At 36.7% G+C, this 20,429-nt stretch overlaps 1 long non-coding RNA gene across 3 annotated transcripts; it reads left to right on the top strand.

Moving 5' to 3' along the window:
- Window positions 1-1,308: 1,308 nt before the first annotated feature.
- On the top strand, window positions 1,309-20,229 carry LOC103040379 (uncharacterized). Of its 3 annotated transcripts, XR_002651684.2 has the most exons (4): window positions 1,309-2,566; window positions 2,718-2,803; window positions 4,314-4,436; window positions 20,056-20,226. It is a non-coding gene; the product is annotated as an uncharacterized LOC103040379 (long non-coding RNA). The 3 variants fall into 3 exon arrangements; XR_002651683.2 differs by having other exon boundaries at window positions 1,309-2,803; window positions 20,056-20,229; XR_453413.4 differs by lacking the exon at window positions 20,056-20,226 and adding an exon at window positions 7,220-7,537 and having other exon boundaries at window positions 1,309-2,803.
- Window positions 20,230-20,429: the final 200 nt, after the last annotated feature.

Raw genomic sequence — 20,429 nt, 5'->3', positions numbered from 1 at the left:
TGATATGTATAGGGTTGCCACCTTTGAAAAATGAAAATAAGGGGTGTCCACCAAAAAAAGAAAAGTATTTTGTGTAAATTTACTTCTCGTGAGCGCAAATGTGAAACTCACAAGCAAAAAAAATGGAATCATGTGCGCGCTGAACAAAATATCGCACTCAAGCATAATTTTTCTCCTTTCTTGGTGTTTTTTGTTTTTACTTTTGAATTCACAGTTGTCCTCGCATGCTATACAAATTGTCTACGGCTGCTGATTTTGCGTGCCAGTGTTGATGGGGTTGTTTTGACAGTTTGGGGGCAGGGTCAGGGTCACCTCCCACAAAAAAAGGTATTAGCTGAAATCTCCAGGGTTTATGACGGACCACCTACTACCAACAGCCAGAGGAGGGTGAGAAAGGAGGACAGCAGGAGTGTTAGCTAGATAGCTATGCTAAAATCCAAACAAACGGCTCTCCAGTGCTGTTTGCCCGGGTAGAGCAACCATAAAAAGCTGTAGTGATTGTGCTGGTCCTGGATTAATTTGATTAACAGTATATTACTCGCTGCTCTTGTCAAACCACTTTCTACCCCTAATTTTACTGCCCAGACACATAGGTAAAATAGGGAAATCATGAAATGGACAATGTAATTTCCCATCAAGTTATTTGTTGATTGAGGGTAACACTATGGTATAGAGCAGTAGTTCTTAAACTTTTTAGGCCATGTACCACCAATTAAACTAAAACCACCTACAAGCCATTTCAGAAAAACACATTTGATTACCACACACATAGTTATACACAGTAAGCTAGACGTGTAATCCACACAAATAAATGTAATCAAATCTTTAGCCAATTGTTCTTCACCTGTTGTGTGGAGCGTGCTCGCTTGTGTATTCTGTAAATTAGTATGATTAGGTGAGTTATTGTATTGGTTGTTGTTTTGGTTAATACAGTATTCATACTGAGACTCTCAGAAGGATTTAGACAGAGGAAAATAAACTACATGAGAGCCTAGCAGTGAACTACAGTGTTTTTTTATATACCTTTTTAAGCTATCAACTGTAATGCAGAAACTGTAGTGAACTGTTGGTGACTGGCTGATTGATGTAGGTTATCATGTTTTGTGGTGTTCCACAGGGTTAGACCAATAAAACTGATGTTATTAATGATAAAACTGTGAGTGAATGACTGAAGTGTAGCTCACATACAGGTTTTAACAGATAAAAAAAAATTAAACGCTAACTTATGTAATGTTAGGAAAACTACAGGTGAAAACTTTATAGATTTCAGTTTTTAATATTTCAATACAAGCAGGTGTTTTTCTGAGGTCATCTAGTGTACCACCAGTGGCACCCGTAACACAGTTTGAGAGCCATTACTATAGAGGGTTGAGGTTTGTTCCTGTCAGTCTGAGGGAGATTTTTGTGCCTTTGTTTCCTGTCTGTTTGCTCATTTGGGGTTCAGACCTGGACGTTTTTTAAAGAAGCTTTGTGACTGTTGTTTTGTGACTGACTGCTGTTCAAAGCACTGTAAAAATAAACTTGAACTTGCTTTGTGAAACACTCCCCACGGGTAAACCCCACAACAGGAAAACAGACAGTGTTGCGCTTCTCTTTGAAGCAGTACGGTAAAGCAGCAGCCAACTGGAGGCCAGGTTGAAGATCATATGCTCCTCTTTCCCCGCTCTTATTCCGACAGGCCCCGCCTCTCCCCCCGCAGTGTGAGCGGGGAGTGAAATGCGGCCGGTAGAAAATCATTACAGTGCCTCATTGTTTGTTGTCGGAGCTGCAGTGTGGCGGGTTTTGCATGTCGACGCTGCCACGTTTACAGAAACGCAGAACAGAGCCACCTCGCTGCACAAAGTGCGCCCATAAACATTATTATTACCCTCACCTGTGTGCCAACAGAGGCACAGCGGCGGGCAGGCTGACTGATGGGCAGATAAAGGAGAGGCTTGGTGTGAATGGAGGAGCTGGAGGAGCTCACACTGGTGGGTGGGGGCTCTTCTCGCTGGTCTCTCGCCCCCACAGAAGGGCGAGCAGGAGAAAAGCTGAGACTAAGTCTAAAAACAGCAGCTCTAATGAGGGGCTGTATCTGAATACAGAGGGGCTGTGAGCTGCTGAAACACTGCTGCTCTGCTTCAGGCTGCATTCCAGTGACCTCTGAGAATGACGTCACACCCAGTCTGACTGCGTTCATTCATACACTGAAATATCAGACAGCACTGTTAGACTTTCCCAGGTTAACAGTACTGACCATGGCAGGTTATAAACGCATTTTATCTTATTTTTGTGCATCCAAGCACCAAAACAGTGTTTATATTTCAGAGTTTAAATAGAAAAGGCACCATTATCATGCCTGTGTTTTGCTCACTGGTTTGTAATTTTTTTTAACCAATTTATGGTAATCTGAAAATGCAGTTTTGCAGAGGACCTTATGTTAAAGGTATTTTGTACATTAGCCACTGTGGTAGTGGGAGGACAAGTGGTCAGGAGGTTACCGAAGAGAGGTGATGCAGTGACGTTTGCCATTAAATACTCTTAGCCCACCCCTGGCTAAACCAACAACTAATTAATTAGTTGGCAGGTGGGTAAGACAATTATACATGATTGTTATTGTACACTTTTTACATATTTACAGACAAGAAGACAGGCATGCACTAATTTAGATGTCCAGGTAAGTATTAATTACAATGTTAGAATGTTAATACATCGTTTTCTCTGTTTTCTTTCCACAGGTACCCCAGGCCCCCCTGCCCCAGAGACCCTTGGTCTCTACCAAGACCTTAAGGACCTGAGTGGCTGCGCTTTGTACAGGTTCCAGGTAAGTACTCTGTTTGTTTTATGAATGTCTGTGTGGAAAAAAATGTCTCTTGAGTAGGTGGTAATGTGTTCAGGGCCCTGACATCATCACAGCCACAGTACTAAACATATTTACCATTTTAATTTTAGCAAGAAGAAAATGACAACAAATGTTTTTTTTGGTGATGAGCATCAAAACATGTTAAGATGCATTGATGTGGTAAAGAGGTCCTGTGCTCTTAACAGAGAAACACCCCCAAAACAATGTCCCCACCTGCATGCTTGACAGTGGCGATGGTGTTCTTGGGGTCATAGTCAGCATTTCTATTCCTCCAAAAATGTCAGAGGGCTCAATTTTTGTCTTATCTGACTTCAGCATCTTCTCCCAATCACCTTTAAAAATCATCCAGGTATTCAACACTTGCGGGCACCACAGGAGTTTAATCCATTGCGGCGTAATGTGCTACCAATGATTTTCTTGGTGACTGTGGTCCCAGCTGTAGTTCTAGGCTGATCCCCACAAGGTGAGATTTTTTGCATGGCGCCACAAATAGATGTCAACTGATGGTCATTTTGTATTTCTTCTATTGTCTTACTATTGCACAGTTTTCTCCTTCTCACTCAGTGTCTTACTTATTTTTGTTTTGTAGCCCATTCCAGCCTTGTCCCTTACATTCTTAGAAAGCTTTTTGGTCTTGCCCATGTAGGAGGGTTCCAGTTAAAATTTACCTCTAGGAAATTCCATCCTCCAAGTTTAAATGGAAAGCAACGTTATCATGCCTGTGTTTTGCCCACTGGTTTGCAGTTGAGTTGTTTTGTTTAAGATATTTTGTAAATTAGCCACACTACTAAATAGATTCACCACTTTAATTTGAGTCGGAAGATGATGAGCATCCAACCACATGTGGAGAAGAGGGAGAATTATATATTTATTAACACATAAGAACTGAGCCAAGACTCATTTTACTAATATTGATACCAATAAAAAAAAAAAGAAATTCAGTAAGCTCATTAATTCTCTATTTATTCCATTTAAAAAATGTGTTCTAGAAACGTATCAGAACTCTCAGAAGGTTTAGTGTATGCAACATGTGACAGGAACTACACATATTTTAAATGGTCTGTGATATATATGTCACCATGGGTTCTGTTGGGTTGAAGACTTATGGTCGTTTACTTTGATATTCAGACATAGTATAGTGTATGTATGTAGCTGTCGACTATTGTGCTGCGTATTATTTTGCAGTCAGTAGTTCTCGTTTCACGTATGAGCAGATAATTATAGAATTAAAATAGGGAAGGTCATCCTGTGTCCAATGTCCAACTCTAAACATGTAAACATAGTAAATATCTAAATATTTTCAATACTTACTCTAGATAGTAAACAACAATAATCTTTTATCAGATCATATTTCTCACAGAACATTTTTTAGAGCAGGCACTTAATAATCTTAATCTGACCATCAGCAATATGTTACTAAGCCTTCCACGTTCTACTCATTCTGTCTCTGTTTGCACCTATCTGCCCTTAGGTTGTCAGACTCAACACGTGAATCAGTGGCAATATGCAATGTTTGCATTGACGGCAGGAGAGGCCTGACCTTCCCAAGGTCGGCCCAGTCTGACTCCACTCGCTCCTGTTACAAGAAATCAAGGTAAGCGATCACAAGTCTGAAGTAGCGCTGCATTAATTGCTCTTGAAAGAGCCCTGCTCTCAGTGTTAGAACAAAGAAAATGACTCAGTTGTTTATGACTGTGAACACCCAGGGGAAGTTTATTCCACTACCTTGGAGTCGGGGCTGAGACAACTGAACAAGGGCCCAGGTGGCCTACTTAGAGGCTGTAAAGGTGAAATCTGCAATCTGCAGTGTCTGGTTTGCACCATGAGTTGAGAATGACTACAAAAATAATGCTTCAAGCTAACTTTATTTAATCATGGACAACTGTTGCACTTAACTGAATTAAGTTTTTTTTTTCCCTCCAACTACACAAATCCATTGTGTGACAAACATAACTAAATTGTTTATCCTGACCAATTAAATGACAATTTATTCAGTAAACATTCAGTTAATAGTCAGTCTTTAGATTTAACAGTTACCATCTTTACAATTATTAATGGCATAATCCTCTATTAGTGCACAAGTGGTCACTTAAGCATTCCCTTTCAGCAGCAGAGTAAGTTCTGACTTGCTCTTATAGCCTTTAACACCAAGGCCAGGCCAGCATAATTAAAAATATATTACAAATAACCAAATAGGGGAAGGTAGCATTGGGGAAAAACTACTCAATGCGTTCATGTTTAGTTAAAAAACAGAATAAATCTGGGTCAAACCCACACATTATACACCCTTTATTTAAAACCAGCCACTCTGAACCATTTTTTGTGTGTACTGGTCACCCACAACTGCACCAAGACTAGACTTGCTTCTGGTATTATTGGTAAGATCACAGTGAGAACTTGTGGTTCCAGGAATAAACAGCGGCTTAGTTTTTTAGAATAAAAGTGCATAATGGGCAGACCTGCAAAATCAGATGATATGCCTTTGCTGAAAAATTACCAGCACATGCTCAATTTAGTTGAACTCACTGTATAACTGCATGACCTTTAATAATGCATACATAATCTTAAAAAGGGCAGCGTAATGCTGTACAAATATAAATATTGAATAAACTTCTTACACAGTTCCCCTTCTTGATTTAATGTCTTACCAAATGTAATGGTATTATTTTAATATTTAAGTGAAAAATACAATTTTAAACTTACATTGTACTGATTTAAAAATAAGATAAATTTAGACTTGCAGATCCCAATTCACATAATTCATTCTCTGAATTCCCTAATGATGTATTTTACGAGGCTGTTGGTTTTGTTAGCATGTTGGACTTTATACAAGTCGTTGACAAGTGTTTATAGGGTGGCCAATACTTGGTTCTAGAGCAACTTGGAGATTCAAAGTTTTAATGCCTCTTAAAGCTCCCAAAGGTTTATGCTTTGTTTGTGTGATAGCAGAGATACTGTTGTACTGTATTTGTGAGAGGATGTTCTGCCTAAAAAGTGTTTTTAAAATTGCTAATAGGCTCAGAAATGTCTGCATGAGAGAAAAAGCTAAATAACATTTCCCTTGATTTTACAATTAATTACCCTAAATTTTAAAATGAAAAAAATGGAGTAAAAATCAGATGCATTATCCAGTAGTATATATAATATATAAATTACATCCATTTATATATATATAACTACAAATCTATAAAGTAAAATCCTAGGCATGATTATTACTGACATCTTCCCCCCTCAGCTTCTCAAACTGCTCCATGCAGCATTTAAAAAGCTGTTAGTTTCAGACACCAGGGGGTGCAGTCTGATAACTCAGCGTAATATATTTTAATGAGGATATATGTTGTTAGAACAAAGGTAATACAAATTATTACCAAATTATTATTTAAAAAATATAATCTAATGTAAAATAAAATGTTTAGACATTAGTTTAAAATTAATAAAATTTTATTTGAGCCAAAAGAAACATTTTTACTTTAAAAATTGTATACGACAATTCTGTAGAACATTTAGAATTCAAATATAAAAAAATATATTATTAAAAGTATTTAAAGCATTTTAAATTGAAAGTAGTAGGTAACGAACAGCAAACTCAGCCTTCTTCTGTTCATTCACTTATTAAACCAAAGACATGCCGAATTAGACCTGCAACAAGAGAGTGCAACAGAATCCTCACCAAATTCACCAGATTCATTCACTCTAAAAAGTACTTGCACAACAACGGATGTTTTAAAAGTACTTTACTGTCACTTTAAGATAATATAAGATTTGTTTAACGGTTTAATAGTGTATTCTAGTAGACAATGTTATTGCTAATATCCAATTGTAATAAATCATAGTGCTGCTGAATGTTGTTTAGAAGAAACTACAATTTAAACAATTTACACACCAGTTCATCGTTGGTTAAATGGCTATATTGTACATGCAGTTAAATGCTGATGATGACACCTAAAAATGGGGATTAGTCAAGTTAGTGCAACAGTTCCTAATCATTTCTAGTTGGCCTTTCTTATAGACCAGCTAATCCATCAAATTTATTGTAAATGAAGGTGTGTTCCAAGATTAAAAGTTAACCATCTTATTACTAGTTCAGCTATATGTTTTGCCTGTTGATCATCAAAGATCAGGCTGGCATTTTGTTCTACTAGAATGCAAATGAATATAAATATATCATCCTAATAAAAATGCACAACTGCACTATATTGATGACATCCGTTTGCTTGTTGAATTAGAGGGAAAAGCACACAGAGTCCGTTTGTCTTTTTTAAGATGCTGCACTTAAAATCGTCCACCTTCATCTTGCAGTGGCAAGCAATTGCACTTCTGGACAACTGAATGACTTTAAAAGCTGACACTGTCTCTGTTTTGTTTTTAAAATCCTAGAATAACTAGTCTGCTGCCTCGCTGAGAGATCTTTTGACAGTTTCCCCATCCTTAAGTGATTTCCTACATTTCACAACAGCATGACTCATTCTGAATGATGCTATGGTAGCAGCTTTCGCTTGGGAGCCGGCTTTGTGAAGATGGACTGTTGGGCAATTAATTTAAAAGTTCTTTCGCTTTTATTAGGAGGTAACTTTGGCAGGGGAATTCATCGCTCCTGTGTATAGTTCAGAAATTCCTCTTTACTTTGTTTTGTAGATGCATTTTAGGTCTTTTCTCAATATGCGTTTTAGTGTGATTTTGCATCCTCGTGTTTTTGCCTGACGTCATCTTTTACTGCCCAGGTTGCATTCCAACACCACAGAACATACAGGAATGGTTTAAGTTCCTGAATGTGTTCATTCTCTGGCTCAAAAACTGGGGAGGCATCAGTAGGTGACTTACCAAGGATAACAAACAGAATGTCAGCATTCCCAGCATTCATTGTAAATTTCTACAGAATTTGTGTTAGAATGTCTGGTCAGTTCGTATGATAATTTTTTTTTTGTCTTCAATATATTTATTGGATTTTACATGTATTTTCAAAAACACAAACGATAACAAATAAAGTAAATCATATATACATTTTTCACTATCAAGTGTAAATTGAATTAAAAGGCATAACATTTTACATAACTCACATTGAAAACAAATAAAATATACAATTACAGAAAATTAAAAGTAATAAAAAAATACAAATAATAAAAAAAAAAAGTAAATAGAACAAAACAGAAATGCACTCAGCATACTTCACTTTTGAGATTGTCTATGTTTGTATTATACAGCTCTGAAAAAAAAATAAGAGACCATTTAAAAATGATGAGTTTCTTTGATTTTACCAAATTGAAAACCTGTGGAATATAATCATAAGAAGATGGATGATGCTTGACTTTTTGCACCATGAGTGTCAAAGTTATCCAAAAGCAGTGTGTAAGACTGGTGAAGGAGAACATGCCAGATGCATGAAAACTGTGATTAAAAACCAGGGTTATTCCACCAAATATTGAGCTATGAACTTTTAAAACTTTCTGAATATGAACTGGTTGTCTTTGCTTTATTTGATGTCTAAAAGCTCTGCATCTTTTTTGTTGTTTCAGCCAATTCTCATTTTCTACAAATAAATGCTTGTATGACAATATTTGTATTTGGAATTTGGATGAAATGTTGTCTGTAGTTTATAGAATAAAACAATATTAATTTTACTTGAACATATATCTATAAATAGCAAAATCAAAGTAACTGATTCAGAAACTAAAGTGGTCACTTAATTTTTTTCCAAATCTGTATATAAAGTAAATGCAGTCTGAAGTAGCTACAGTATCTATGGTAACCCAACATCCCAGCAGGCAATTTAAACTTATTTACAGCTTTAGAGCATTTAGAGCAAAGCTAACTAACTTTACAACAAATCCCCAAAAAATTAGAATGCTCTGGTGACACTACATATATCCACTGTCTTCCAAGAATTAACTGCATCTGTTAATGAAGAAGTACATTTTAATTTAAACATCCACCCAAACTTCCGTACAGCTGCTCATACCATTCTGCGGAGGGAACACTCTGTTACCAGGCTGCCAGTTGTGCACTTCTCAAATACGGCCTTCATGGAAAAGGAGAAAACCATTGTTAAAAAGAGGACCCGAGGAATGCAGTTTGTCACAAGACATGTAGGGGACTCACCAAACATGTGGAAAAAGGTTCTGTGTTCAGACTTCTTGGCCTTAATGCAAAGCGCTATGTGTGTCAGAAAAGTAACACTGCTCATCACCCTGAACACGCCATTCCCACTGTGAAACATGGTGGTGGCAGCATCATGCTGTGGTGATTTTCTTCAGCAGGGACTTGAAAGCTGGTCAGAGATGAGAAGATGGATGGAGCTAAATACAGGGCAAACCTGGAAGAAAACGTGATGGAGGCTGCAAAAGACTGGGAAGGAGATTCACCTTCCAGCAATGATTAAATGCTCCATAAATATATAAAATTTCACGAGCTAAAGAGAGTTGAATTTTGAATGTTGGATGCAGGCCCTTTAAAAGACAGCTGCAGTCTTTAGTATGACTTCCAGACACAGGTGAAGGGCTTGGATTGGCAGCTAATGGGGTATTTGCAGTTGAACAGTGTCCAGAGAATGCGTTTGTGTCTTGTTTCTCTGTCAGAAGGGTTTTTGGTGTTATAGCGTTTAGTGAGTTTCAAGTGTTCCAGTGTAGGGACAGTGGGAATGCTAATGAGCTCAGCTAGCAGGCTGGATGCTGCCAAAAAACAGCGCTTGAAAGAAAAGGAGCGGCCTGCAGGCCAAGTGCAGACATCTTCACATTATTACTGTCTCATTAAGAGTCAGTCGGTCCCGGGATCATTTTTATCACATCTCATTTGTTTAGATGAGCTGCAATACGCTCCTAGATTAACACTGGACTCATCGATGTAGTCTTTGGCATGCAGCACCTTGTGGCTAACGCATGCATCAAACGCAGAACTTCGCTATAGGTCTATTTCTGACACATGCCATGCACACACGTTAGTGACGTTATATAAGTTATGGCCAAAGTTTCTCCACATAAAGCTAATTTAAGCAAAACACACAAAAAAGCCTGAACGTGAAAAACAAGAAAACACTTGTGCCTAGCACAGCATCTGTTTTTCATCCGGTGTGAAATAGGTAGGTATGGTAGGTGGAATCTGTTGTGAAATGGACTTAGAATCAGTTTAATTAACACTTCTCTGACTACCAATCAAATTAAATATTAATTATAAAATTCTGCTGCTGAACTATAAAGTTCTAAATGAATTTGTCCTTGACTTCTAATAACTGTATCTCTTGTTATGACCTATGAATTATCATTACAATCTACTTCAAAAGATGAAAAGCATGTGTCGCTTAACTAAAAATTAAACATTAGTGGAGAAAATAATTTAAAGTGACCACTTTAAATTAAGAGACCACTTCAGTTTCTGAATCAGTTTCTTTGATTTTGCTTGATCATTTATGTTTGAAAAAAATGTCATTTAGAGCATTTCTTTTTAGAAAATGAGTAAATGGCTGAAATAACAAAACAAGTTGCAGAGCTTTCAGACCTCAAATAATGCATAGAAAACAAGTTCACATTCATAAAGAGTTCAGAAATCAATATTTAGTGGAATAATCCTGTTTTTTAATCTGGTTCTCCTCCACCAGTCTTACACACTGCTTTTGGATAGCTTTATGCAACTCCTGGTGCACAAATTCAAGCAATTCAGCTTGGTTTGATGGCTTGTGATCATCCATCTTCATCTTGATTATATTCAGAGTTTTTTTAATTTTGTAAATTCAGAAGAAAATCATGATTTTTCCAGAGCTGTATAGGCCACAATCATCCACACTCATTGCGCAGGATGGATTGAAAGTTAATGGAAACATTTGGTTATAATTATTGCTGCTAACGGGTGTCACACCTGTACCTGAAACCAATGGTTCATATACTGTAAGCTTTCTGCCAAAGACGTTCCATTTTTATAAACATGATGGTGGTTGAATGTGCTCTGCAGTGTTTGCAGTTTTGTGCGGAAAGTGGCATTTGTTGGCACTCTTCAGAGGATTATCCAGTTAGTGGTGTGAAAAGTCTTTTCTTTCCTCTACAATACGCATTATTCTTACACATTGTGAGTCAGAAATGGCACAAAACCCAAACTCCACACTAATGAAACCGGTCAGAGATTAGCCTGCACACACAATGGAGAGTACAACACTGCTATATGTACCAGCTTTGTAGTTTTATCTATCAGTTAAACAAGGAACTGCAGCTTTCTGTGTCCAAAAAGTCTCTTTAAAAAGACTTACACAGATTTGCTGGAATCCTAAACTCGTTAATATGATCTGATCAGATCTCTGGATCTAAATTTGCTAAAAATAGGCCTATACCAATATATAGCCAATAAATCTTTACATCTTGAGACTGTATACTAAATACATCTAAAGAGCATCTCTTTATATATAAATACCTGTATATATGCAGGTATATTAGTGTGTGTAAACCCACAGGCAGTGACTGGGTAAGAGCAGATGGCAGCAGTGAAAGTGGTATGTGTGTGTATGTGTGTGTGGGTGTGATATACAGTCTGGCTGCTGTTGTAAAGCCTCCGCTGGTCTGCTCCACTGTCAGTGCACTCAGTGACCTGAGCAAGGGAAACACTGCAGAATTCTAATACACCAGCAGCAGCGCTGCAGCACACACACACACACACACACACAGATACAAGGCTCAACATTGCCTAAAGCTCCCAGACTACTTTGTATGCCTTTGGCCCATTCTCCAAACACAAATCATTTAATTTCCGATCATTTTTACATTAAAGACACATTCCAGTCTAGTGATATTGTGTTCCAGGACACTGTATCGCACTGCTTGCCAGTGGTATCACACTCCAGGCCAGTAATACTGAGCTCTTGGCCAGTAATTTTTCACCCCAGGCTACTGTATTGAGCTCTAGTTCAAAGATTTTTGAGTCCAAGTCAGTGATCTCAACTCCAGTCTAATGATAATTTAAGGTGGTCCAGAGGTGTCCAGGTCCAGTCCAGTCCAAGCCAGTAAGATCAAGCTCAAGGCCAGTGAATAAACAGTACGAGGCAGTGATTTTAGTCATTTTAGCTGTAAGTTTGCCAATGATATCAAGCTCCTAGTGAATGGTTTTGTTCGCTAGCCCAGTGGTATCACACTCCTGGAATATCAAGTGATTCAGGCCGGTAATATTGTACACTAATCCAGAAATATTGCACTCTATGCTAGTGATATAGAAATCCAGTCCCATAAATTTGCACTCAAGATTAGTGTTTTGTGCTGCAGTTCAGTGATACCATACTTCAGGCCAGTGGTGTCACACTGCACACAACTGACATCAAGATCCAAGTAATGTTGAGCTCCAGCTCTGCAATTTCAAGCTGTACCTAGAAATGAATGTTTTTGACCTGACCACTGACCTTAACTTGAATATCAATGGATTGGAAAACTGTACCTCAGGACTGGAGCATGGCGCCAGCTCAGTATCTCTTAAAACTGTCATCCCTCACTGCTTCCGTCCATGTCAAGTAATGCCAGGATTTTAGGCCAGTCATATCATAATCCAGGCCAGTAGTATCACTCCAGGCCAGTAATACCAAGATCATCAGTGGTATCAACTACTATTGAGCTTCTAATCAGTGATATCTAGACCCAGTCAGATGATATTAATCTCCACTCAGCTCATAGCAAACTCTAGTTACTGATATTGAGATCAAGCCCAGTGGTGTCATTCTCCAGTCCTGAGGTTTGATTTCCCAACCCATTGATATCCAAGTTAAGGCCAGTGGTGGCTAGGTTCAAGCCAGTGATATTGAGCTCTAGGCCAGTGATATTGGGGTCCGGGCCAGTTATATAACAATTCAGGACAGTAAAAAAAAGAGGATACAGTGATATCGTGGTGTAGTCCAGTAATATCAAGATTTTAGACCAGTTGTGTTAATGCTCCAGTCTGAGGTATCACTTTGTAGTCCAGTGTCGTCACACTTCAGGCCAGTTGTATCATTCCAGGCTGGTGATTTTAAGATGTAGTCAAGTGATGTTTGGATCCAGGCCATAAGTAGTATCAAATTTAGCTTTAGTCTACTACTACTGAGCTCCTGATCAGTGAAATCTAGGTTAATTATCTCTTTCACTCTTTTGCTTTTCCCTAAAAGCATCCCCTTACCTGTAACAAGTTTATCTTAAAACCAGTGTATTACAATATTTTATTTATGGTTATTTAGTTTATATGAATTATATAAACATTCACCTCACATATAGAAACTGCAAGCACAGAGATCCTAAGCATAAGCTTAACCACCCAAAAAGAGCAATGGCAATTGTTTATAAAATAAAATGCAAATCACAGGTGCACTTCTCAAAAATGGCTTCTCTTCGTAACTATATGAATGTGACGCTTACTATTTCTACTAAGAAAAAATCTCTAGTCATAACAATAATTAAATAACTTGAATTTGACACAAACTAGGCTCTATGCTGGTAATATAAGTCAAGTCAAATCTAGTAGTTTTATTGTCAATACTGCATATGTACAGGACATACAGAGAATTGAAATTACGTTACTCTCCTTCCAAAATTACAGCAAGTACAGATAATAGATATAATAAAACAGAATAGGAGACTAAGCTTAGTGTATTTCTGCCAGAAGACCATAATGCTATTTTTCCTTACCTTAACCTATCACCAGCTTCCACCTACCTTTTACAAGACCTCTAATCACACCTGTCTTCCTTCTTTCAGAAGTGGCAGAGCTGATGATGGGGCCTACACCAAAAACTTTTACCATAAATATTGTTTTTTAATCAAACTGTAAAGATTTTGTCCACCTTGATGTTTCTTTTTTTTATATGCTTGCCTTTCGAGTCTCCTGGTTGAACTGTACTAAAGTAAAGGATTGTGGGAGGTCAGCCTCCTTGGATTATGTGTCATAGCAGGACAGGACTTGGACACACACAGATGCAGTTTAAGAACTAAATAAAGTAAATAAAGTTGGGGCACAGAGTAACAGTAACAACAGTAAACAGCAGCAAAAAGGAGTAAACATACCATAAAAATAGACAGTCCATACACAGCAAGGCAGTATAGGAGGTCAGGCAAAAATCAGAGTCAGAGATACAAAACAAGGTCAAAGAGAAGAGAGCTAACACTGGCAATCAACAAACGCTTTGTAGAAAGGAAAACCAACAATACTCAGCAAGGAGTGCAGGGGTCAATATAGGGGGGTGAACAGGTGTAATCAATATTCCGTTAATGAGCTTCATATTAGTGCTGTGTGCGGTGTCATGTAATTGTGAACAGGAGTGATGTCAGGGTGTGGTGCATTCTAGGTATCGTAGTCTGGAGGCTAGAGATTCCAGAGCTGCGTGTGGAAAAGACAGGAGCACCTACGGCTCCAGGCACGACATTATGGTTCTTGTGAGCTGGTTTGGAGCCGCCTCATTTTCAGGGTAGTGTTCAAAAGGCAATACACTGGTTCAAGCTGGATTTTATGTTTGTCTTTGTCATTGCTGTTGCACAACACATTTTGACATAAATAGACTTTAGACTTTAAGTTTTAGACTTTAACCTACATTTAAACATTTCAGTGTTTAAAACACAACACATACTCTTATGCTGGCAATTACCTTTGATTCTCTGTGCAGTTTTCATTTATGTATATATATACTGTACAAAAAATGCTAACGGCTGATGGTTTTAGATTTCTGAATTTTGCGTCAGTCAGTTCAGTGCTACAAAGGGACACAGCCCACTTGAGAAGCCAGACAAATGCAAATGAACACAGAGCATGCTGACACAGTTTACAACATGAGGGAATGAGAAGCTAATCCAGGCCTTGACTAAACAAACAACTTGCCATCCACACATTCTAATGGGTATTAGAGATTGGCTATTGGCTTGCATTGGTTTTAACTTTGTACTATATGACCATTATTAAAGAACAAGCAAAAATAAAATAAGGAATTCTTCAGTTTGTTTGTTTGTCTGATGATGGAATTTTTAAAAATAAAAACTGCAAAAAAAAAAAGAGCTGAACTACTTTGCTGGATTATGAATGCGGAGACATTATATTATATATTTTTCTTACACTAATGTGTACATATTTTCAACATATGCCTTTTACAAATGACCTCAGCTTGACATCTTGACCTCTCAAGTATAGAGACAATATGACAGATATTACATTAAATTAATATTATTTTTTGCTGAATATGCAGTAAGTGTTATCAGTTCCTTTAAAAAAAAAACAGTATGAAAGTTGTGATGTTACTGATATCAAAGGTAACTTTCTTAAAGGGGGTTTTATACCAAGATAACAGAATGGACGGGATTCTTCAATATTTTAAATAGCTTATGTATTTTACAAAAATAAACAAATAAACAATAATTGAAATGCCTACATTATTAAAAAACATCTTTAAAATGTATAAAAACATATGTTTTTTTTAGATTGTAAATGTTGGGCAATGGAAAATCAGAAAATGAAAAATGAACAAATAAAATATATATATAAAAAAAAGAAAAGAACTGCTTCTGCTTTAGTCATCAATATTTAAGGAAAGTGCTAAATGATTTCTTGTAGAGGATTTTTTTTGCTGAAGCAGCGCGGAGGCCCTCACCGCTAAAATGCTGTATTAATATCTTGGCTTCATAGTGCCATTTTTATAAGATATAAAATGATTGCATTGGAGAATGTCCAGCACGGTAGACCAGTCCTGCTGGAGAGTGTGAGAGTGGGATGTGGTGTATTCCGGGAAAATTGATCAGGTTATAGTCCAGCCGTGATTAATGTGAAGAAGAAACACAATAAATTAAACACACTTTATCATGTTTACCCTGATATACCTGCACCATTCTTTAAAGTACATGTTACAGTTTTACCTGCATCAGCCAGTGTTATTAGTGTTCACTAAGCAATCAGACGAAATGATACAGATTATAAGTAGTCCATCACTGAAAGTGTGACTGCCATTGTGAAACTGCTGAGAAAAGAAACAAGGTTTTCTAGCTGTTCCTTCTTCACTTGTGGGAGGGATTGTGTGATAGACACAGGAGACAGAGCTAATAGTTTGCAAACTGTGCTTCCTAAAAGTGTGACTCTTGCTTAATTTGAATACTACACCTTAGTTCAGTCCCAACATTATTATCCCCAACATTATAATCATTAACATAGTATTTGGTATATTTAAATACAGAGGTGGAAAGTAATGAATTACATTTACTCAAGTTACTGTAATTGAATAGATTGATTGATAGAGTAATTTGTAATTTTTTAAGTACAAGTACATTTTGACAAAAGTAATTTACTTTGTTACACTGGAAAACTCCCCGTTACTGAGTAAAAAATAAAATGCTGGGGAAAAAAAAAACAATTGTCTGAATTGCGCGGGTGGAATAATGAGGCAATAATGTCCTCATGCAATACAAAATGTGCCCCGCCGGACAGAGCTGTCAGCTTTAAAAACTTCCACATCAAACCTGAGAAAGCATGTGGTGGGAAGTATTTTTATCATTAAATAATCTGCTTAAATGTAAAAAAAAAACATGTAAATAGCAGTTAAAGCATAGCACTTGCAAGTTAAAAAATAATAATGAACTGTGAAACTATAAAAATACAGTTTATAGTCACCTATATTACCATAACCTTTTAATAGTAAAGAAAAAAAATGGATGATAGAAACCTATACCACTTGTTTTTGAAAATGTTTTATGGGGTAGTCTGAACAAATACTGCCTGAAAGATCCAAATTATTATGTGGAATAATAGTTCATTAAAAACAATTTAATTTTTATTATTTGTTATTACTTTTTTACATCAAATAATTAAAAGTAACTATGTAACTTTTACTCAAAGTACATTTTAAATTGAGTACGTTTTACTTTTACTCGAGTAGATTTTTAGATAGGTACTTTTACTTTTACTTGAGTAGAATTCTAGCAAAGTAAAGGTACTTTTACTTCATTAAAATTTTTCAGTACTTTTTCCACCTCTGTTTAAATATCAGAATGAACATTACCATTATCACCACGACCATCACCATGACAGACCTCATAATTATCTTCATTATCAGAATGAATAGCACCTTTACAAACACCACTATCACTGTCATCATTTCACATCAACATTATCAACCTCCTCACAATTATTGTAATGAGCATCACCGTCTATCTAGAAGTGCAAGAATAAGTATTATATATGTTTGCATGGTTGTATTGAACACAACATGTTAACATTCACAGTGAGGGGAGGGAGGGGAGTATATGAACCCCTAGGCTAATGACTTTTATGACTTTACTAAGTGCTTATTGAAGCTGGGATGTGATGAGATTGGATGTGTTGGTTAATGCTGCCCTGCCCTATAAAACACACACCAGTTTTTTTTTTAGTTTCCTGGCTTGATGTGAATTAGAGCTTAGATTATCAATTATTATTGTCAACGAAAACGAACCAAATAATGAAAACTGAAAGTGAAAAAACTAATTTAGTTCTACAGCGGGGGGTGTTGTGTCGATTCTGTCCGCGAAGCGGGATTTGGATTCAGCAGGGAGTCGGATTCGGCACAACAGCGGCAGCGTGGCGGCACCTCGCGGTCCGCAGTGTTTGTTGTAAGCGCTAGCACAAAGTACTGGTCCCTTCCAAACGGACTTGCACTACACACCCAATACCTGCACTACTGATATACTTGCACTGTCAATTCGCACTTTAATTCCCCATAAACTGTGAACTTTAAGAACTTTACGCACTCATTCACTTTACCTGCCTTAAGCTATATACCATATACCATATTTGCACTACTGATATATACTATTTTTACTGTCATTCCATCTCAATCACAATCAATATTGCACTATTGTCTTATGTATGTTTATTGTGTCTTGCTGTATTGAACATATAGTGTCTCCCACTCTTTTATATATATATCTATTTCTTTTTTTTTTTTACTTATATGTATATATCTATTTCTCCCCACACTACTGCACCTTGTTTTTGTCTCATGTATGTCTATTTGTGTCCCTGCTGTATTGTACTCATAGTGTCTCCCATTCTCTTTTATTATATCTATTATCTGTACTTGCTGTAAATTTGGGATGGAGAGTAACGTAATTTCAATTCTCTGTATGTCCTGTACATATGCAGTATTGACAATAAAACTACTTGACTTGACTTGACTTGACTAGCCGCAAAATACGACAGAAGACACTGAGGGAGCTGCAGAATTATGTATGGGACTAGAATATGAGCAAAAGGAGATACAAGAGAAACAGGAGATACAGTATGTGAGAACCTTTACCTGTGAGTAGCTCAAACACCAGAACACGCAAATCTCTCTCTCTCTCTCGCACGTGAACTCCTCCGCGTTTGACTTGCAGCACTGTGTGTAGCTGTTCTTAAAAATCATTTGAATTAAATAATAGTTCTATGCTTCTATGTTACAGTGTTAATTAACATGATTCTGATCATATTTTGCTCATTCAAACAGCCCGAAAACAGCCAGTTTATGGGGCGGGGAGGGTCGGGCTCGGGCTCATTATGACAGTTTATGGTTTGGGTTGGGTTGGGCTCGGGCAGAACGTGCACGGGCTCGGGCTGGGTCGGGTCGGATTTTTTTGGGCCCGATCTAACCTCTAATGTGATTCATGCCTCAAATGCACAAAAAAGACAACACGTTCAACAATTGTTGACTTGCATGAAGCTGGAAAGGGTTACAAAAATATCTCTAAAAGCCATGGTGTTCATGTGTCCACGGTACTCTCCCTAGGCGTGGTCGTCCTGTAAAGATGACTGCAAGAGCACAGTGCAGAATGATCAATGAGGTGAGGAAGAATCCTACAGTGTCAGCTAAAGACATACAGAAATCTCTGGCACATGCCAGCTTTTTTGTTGATTAATCTGCAATAAGTAAAACATTAAACAAGAATAGAGGTAATGGGAGGACACCACGGAGGAAGACACTGCTGTCCAAAAAAAACTGCTCGTTTGAAGTTTGCAAAAGAGCACCTAGATGTTCATATACATTAATTTCATATCAAATTAAGATTTAAGAATGGGAGGATTTCATCCCTTCCCTCTTTTCTCTTTGTTTTAAGGGGAATGGTTACACTTAAAAACAAGGGGTAGGAGTACAAAAGAGAAAAGGGATTGGATTTGGTTAGTAGTATAGTTATTATTTTTTTTTGTCCTTGCTTTGTATTATTTATTTATCGATATTTTTGCATTATTATTTTTTTGCAGTGAGTCGGATCACCTCAAGACTATGATCAGCTCTTTTGTATGTGTGTGTGTGTGTGAAGACTGTGTTAAAACACAAAAAGTGTTTTTGAATTGTTCTGGTTATATAAGGACAATCCCACTATTCTCAGTCTATTCTCTGATGATGCAGAGTGACTGTGAGTATCTGATTTACACCCTTTTTTGAGAATATCAATAATTTAATACCACTCAACTACCAACATCTCAGTTTATTTATTTAGGTATTTCTAAAAGTGAGTTTTGGATGTGAGGATAATTGAGCTCTCCTAACAAGTAACCATATTTGGAATCTTTTACCCTTTCTTATTTGGACAACTTTTTTTATATAACAGAAAAAAAAAATTTATTTTATTTGTTATGATTTTATGTATTTAAAATAAAATAAGTAAAAATATTTTGGTAGCACTTTATAATAACTTTCATTAATATACCATTAACTAATGATTAATAACTGTTATTTTTCACATTTTAAGAAACTAAAAAGTTACTATCACATTTATAAATACTAATGAATGCATCAGCAACATGAACTGCAATTGATAAACATTTACCTGGTTTAAAATGTGTATTAACTAGCGATTTAATAATGTTCAAATGCTGATGAGCTAATGATTTGCTTACATTTCTAAATATGATTATCCATGCTGATAATAAAGTGTCATGTGTGAGCATTCGTTATTTTTCAAATTCTGATGAACTACTACTTTGTTCACATCTACTGATCATTAGTTAAAAATATATTAATGAAAGTTATTATAAATGGATACCAATATTTTTTTTTCCAAAAGAGATAAATACTTGATTATTAATATTTGATTATTCACCGGAAGGGCTTAAATAAATAGATAAATAACACTGTTACCAATCTAACAATATCAAAGATGAACTCTATCAAGTTGTAATTCATTGCTGAGATGAATACATTGAGAGTGAGTTTTTGTAAAACTGTATTTCGAGTGCTGGAAGACCCATGTGTTTTAAAAATAATGGCTTTCTTTTTTCTCTCTGTTTCTCAGGACAGATGATCTGCCTCCTCCTGGTCCTGCTGGGTGTTTCTCTGGCTGCTGCCAGCTGCCACACTGCCTCCAGCACAGAGTGTGGCCGTCCCGACTTTGTTCCAGGACACAACCTGGTGGGCAAGGTGAGTACATTTATATTATTTAAATCATTTCCTGCTGGGCTTTGTGTTAAAATTCCTCAGTGAGAACTCTCATACTTATACAAATATCATAAACTATAGAAGAAAATTTTCAATATACTAAACTAATCTGAATAACAATAATGTTAGTTGTAGAGTTTCACACAATCTAAATAAAATAAAAAAATCACTTGATTTATCAACATATCAATGTTTTATATATTCATATATCAGTCCTTAGTTTTACACTGA

Source organism: Astyanax mexicanus, chromosome 3 (assembly GCF_023375975.1).
Source record: "Astyanax mexicanus isolate ESR-SI-001 chromosome 3, AstMex3_surface, whole genome shotgun sequence".
Classification (NCBI taxonomy): Eukaryota; Metazoa; Chordata; class Actinopteri; order Characiformes; family Acestrorhamphidae; genus Astyanax; species Astyanax mexicanus.
The sequence above is the reverse complement of the archived record's forward strand: the minus strand, read 5'-3'. Positions and strand labels throughout refer to the sequence as shown.